We start from the raw sequence: 4,512 nt of genomic DNA, 5'->3' as shown, positions 1-4,512 counted from the left end.
CCCCCCCAATGTCTGTCCTGCCTTGCAATGCTTATTGCCTTCCGTTTCTCCCCCGCCCCACCTTGGCAGGATGGAAACCTACGAGGACCACCCTTGGTGCCCTTACGGCTACCAGAGCGAGGAGGAGGAGGAGGAGCACCACCATGACCCCCACCTGGCCAAGGTGCGAGAACGGAGCAACAGCCAGCACCGCCACCGGCGGTCCTCCTTCCTCGTGGACGAGCTCGACATGCTGATGGACAAGGCGGCCACCACCATCCAGGCCACGTGGCGGGGCTACCTGACGCGGAGGAGGCTGATGTCAGAGCACGCGGCCGCCTCCACCATCCAGGCCGCCTGGAGGGGCTTCATCACCCGGGAGTACCTGGCCATGCAGCAGGACCAGGTGCCCTCGTGGAACGTGCGTGGCCACCGGAGGAGGACTCCTTCGCCCGTCTCGTCCGAGGACGGGAGGCGGTCCTGGGGGCACCCCTCCATGGAGAAAGAGAAAGCGGCCGAGGTCATCCAGGCCCACTACCGGGGGTACATGACCCGCCGGGCCATTTCCCAGTGCCACGAGGCAGCCACCACCATCCAGGCCCACTGGAGGGGCTACCGTACCCGCCAGGATCTGGCCGAAGGACAGCAGCCCATGGACCACGGGTCCCACGGCCACCGGAGCCGCGTGGCGGGAGGCCCTTCGAGAAGGGGCCCGCATCCCAGGCCGCACTGGCAGAAGGTCCTTGTGGGCGAGCCTGAGGAGTGGCGACCCAAGGTGCCGACCCGGCCGCCCGAGGGGAGGAGGAGAGGAGAGAGGGCAAAGCCGCCCAAGGAGAAGACGTGCCCTCAGTGCGGAAGGTGCACCACCGTCCGGGTGCTGGCGGGGGTGGGCAAAGGCCCGCCCGCTGAATCGGAAGCGGACGAGAGCGATTACGAGGGGAACTCCTGCTCCCCCTCTGCCTCGGGGTCGAATCCCTACAGAAACTGCTCCTCCGGCCCTCACGTGTCGTACTCCAAGTGCCCTCCGAACTCGGGCCACTGCCGACCGGTGGCTTGTTACCCCCACCGGCAGGGCTGCGGCCCGTGCTGCCCCAGAGGGATGTGCCCGCACTACACCCCGCGGCCCATGAGGGACTGCAGCGGCGCCAGCCGGAGCCTCTCGTCCACCAGCGTACGCTACCTGAGAGACCCCGCCGACGGCACGGCCGACTGGCTGTTTGAAAACTACTGCACCCGCCCGATCGGCGAGGGCCAGACACGCGTCTTCAAGACGAGGAAGCACATGTGGGAAGTGGTGAGGGCGGCCACCCTCATCCAGTCCTTCTGGCGGGGGTGGAAGGCTCGGCGGGCCCTGCGCCTCCAGCAGGCGGCTGCCACTCGGATCCAGTCGGCCTACCGGGGCTACAAGACCCGGGCCTACCTCACGGAGGCCGGCGTGCTGAGCGAGGGAGACACGGACTGACCACAGCTTGCTGCTGCGGGCGTCCCGGGTCCGGCCAACGGGAGAAACCCCGGGGGTGATGGGCCTGGGCTCTCTCCACCCCCCTCCTCCCTCCTAGCCTATGACAACAAAGCGGCTTACAGCCCAATAAATTGAATGAGAATTACAATAAATCTGTGCTAACGGGGCAGAAAACCAGGGTTTCCGTCCTATGTTTTCAGTTCTTATTTTTTAAGAAAGGCTTTGCGACCAATGCTCCCTCTAAGGTATGGAGTCCTGTGAGTGAAATTCTACTTTGTGAGCTCCTGGCATTAAAGTTGTGGGTGAGCGATTTGGCTACTGCATCAATTGGTTTGCTCTGGAGCCCTCCTTCCTGAGCCAAGACAAAAACGTGTGAGCCGGAGGCTAAAAAACTGTGAGCCAGCTCACACTGACTCAGCTTAGAGGGAACACTGCTCTGGAGCCCTCCTTCCTGAGCCAAGACAAAAACGTGTGAGCCGGAGGCTAAAAAACTGTGAGCCAGCTCACACTGACTCAGCTTAGAGGGAACACTGCTCTGGAGCCCTCCTTCCTGAGCCAAGACAAAAACGTGTGAGCCGGAGGCTAAAAAACTGTGAGCCAGCTCACACTGACTCAGCTTAGAGGGAACACTGCTCTGGAGCCCTCCTTCCTGAGCCAAGACAAAAACGTGTGAGCCGGAGGCTAAAAAACTGTGAGCCAGCTCACACTGACTCAGCTTAGAGGGAACACTGCTCTGGAGCCCTCCTTCCTGAGCCAAGACAAAAACGTGTGAGCCGGAGGCTAAAAAACTGTGAGCCAGCTCACACTGACTCAGCTTAGAGGGAACACTGCTCTGGAGCCACCCTTCCTGAGCTAAGACAAAACTGCGTGAGCCGGAGGCTGAAAAACTGTGAGCTAGCTCACACTAACTCAACTTAGAGGGAACACTGCTCTGAAGCCTTCCTTCCTACACCAGTTTGGTGTCGTGGTTAAGTGCGCGAACTCTAATCTGGGAGAACCGGTTTTGATTCCTGCACTCCTCTACTTGCACCTGGCTGGATGGCCTTGGGCAAGCCGTAGCTCTGATAAGAGCTGTTCTTGAAAAAGAGCAGTTTCTGTCAGAGCTCTCTCAGCCCCACCTACCTCACAGGGGGTGTCTGTTGTGGGGAGGGGAAGGGAAAGGAGTTTGTAAGCCGCTCTGAGACACCTTTGGGTAGTGAAGGGCCGGGGTATAAACCCAATCTCTTCTCTTCTATTCCTGAGCTAAGGCAAAAATGCATGAGCCGGAGGCTAAAAAACTGTGACCTAGCTCACACTGACTCAGCTTAGAGGGAACACTGCTCTGTAGCCCTCCTTCCTGAGCCGAGACAAAAATGTGTAGGCCGGAGGCTAAAGAAGTGAGCTAGCTCACACTGACTCAGCTTAGAGGGAACACTGGTTGCGATCCCCAAATCCTTCTCCGGGGGTGCTCAAAAGGGTGGACCCCTGCCCCAGTTCTCCCAGTGATCACCGCAACAAAACGAGACACGGGATAGCCAGCCCGGCCCCCCTGCACCAATGACATTTTATTGGTCGCCAGAAACAGCTTTGCCGCCCCGTGTCCCTCCCAGCAGGCTTCCCCGTTTCCCCGAGCCTTTCGGGCTCCTGAAACCATATCGCGTAGCGTCGGCAGAAGGTGTGCCTGTGGAGCCGGGTGGCTCTTCTAGAGGAACTACTCAGGGCTGATGTCAGCCAGTGCTGAAGTCGGCCAAGGCCCAGAGTTTCTGGTGGGGAACCATCGTCACTGACCTCCTTTGACATATCTCCCCGGCCACCTGCCTGCGTGCTCTTCTCTACCTGTCTGCCGGAGATGCTCTGTCACCCGTGCTCCCGGCTGCCCAGGATCATGTCGGTGGCGCCCTCGGTAGCCACGGCGGCCACACTCCCAGTTGCAATCTCCAGTCGATGCTGCCGGGGAAAGCGTGGGCAGGTGGTGCGGGAAACTGAGAAGGGGGAGGGCTCGGGGGAGGGAGAAGGATGCCTGAGCCACGTAGGGGGAGGGAGGCACGAAGGACGGCTGATGGTGAGCAGATGGGGGGGGGACCCTGGGGCACTGTCTAACCACCCCCCTTCCCATAGGAACCAGCCCCTAGATCTACCCCTGCAGCGGTGCAGTTCAGTTCCTTGTGAGAGTGACGTCGTTTTCCCCCCCATTGAAAACAAACACCAACAAAACCCAGATAGACAACTTGGGGCGGAGGGGGGAATCCCATCTGTCCTCCAGCAAGAGGGTTCTCCGTCCCCGGAAGGAACCCCTGGTGTCTCCACAGTGTTCCCAGAAGGTCAAGAGAAAGGTGGGGGGAGGAATTAAAGTTCCACAGTGCCTTACGAAGAGCCCCGACTCCTCTCCCAGCGCCGGTCTCCAACGGTTTCCTTTCACCCTGCCCTTTCTCTGCAGAGCAGGGCAGTGGCTACCTGGGGGAGGGGGGCTTTCAGTGTGTGGAGTGGCAATGCCCTGCCTGTGGGTCTCCCGGGGCATCCAGCTGGCCACTGCCCTTGACGGACTCCCTTGGTCAGATCCAGCCAGCACGGTTCCACTTCTGCCCTATCGAGGTGAATTCAAGGGCAGGGTTTGTCGTTTCTCCACAGCCTGTTCTGCCATAAGGCCTTCTGTCACCAGAGAACTTTTCCCCGGGGGGTGGGCTTATGAATTGCTCCCTACGGAGTGTAGCCGGACCGCTCCGAAGGGGCGGAATCGGTGCTCACCCCCAGCAGCAGTGACGAAGGGGCTTGAAGAAGCTACGGAGTGTAGCCGGACCGCTCCGAAGGTGCTCACCCCCAGCAGCGGTGACGAAGGGGCTTGAAGAACAGAATCTGTTTGGGATGAGGGAGACGCTCAAACCAAATCCTTTCTTACCCCTCTGGGTCACTCGTGGCAGCGGAGGTGTCCAACGTGTCCTCCCCAATCACCTTAAACAGCAGAGAAAGCAGACCTATCGGAAAGGTCGGGACGAAGGTGAAAGGTCAGGGAGGCCGCAGCAGGTCCCTCCCGGGGGGGGCTACCCACCCCCGAGGGGTTCCGTGGCATCTGCCAGGAGTCCACGCCAAAGGAT

The sequence above is a fragment of the Gekko japonicus genome, unplaced genomic scaffold (genome assembly GCF_001447785.1).
Source record: "Gekko japonicus isolate JY-2015 unplaced genomic scaffold, Gekko_japonicus_V1.1 scaffold838, whole genome shotgun sequence".
NCBI lineage: Eukaryota > Metazoa > Chordata > Lepidosauria > Squamata > Gekkonidae > Gekko > Gekko japonicus.
This window is presented reverse-complemented; position numbering follows the sequence as displayed.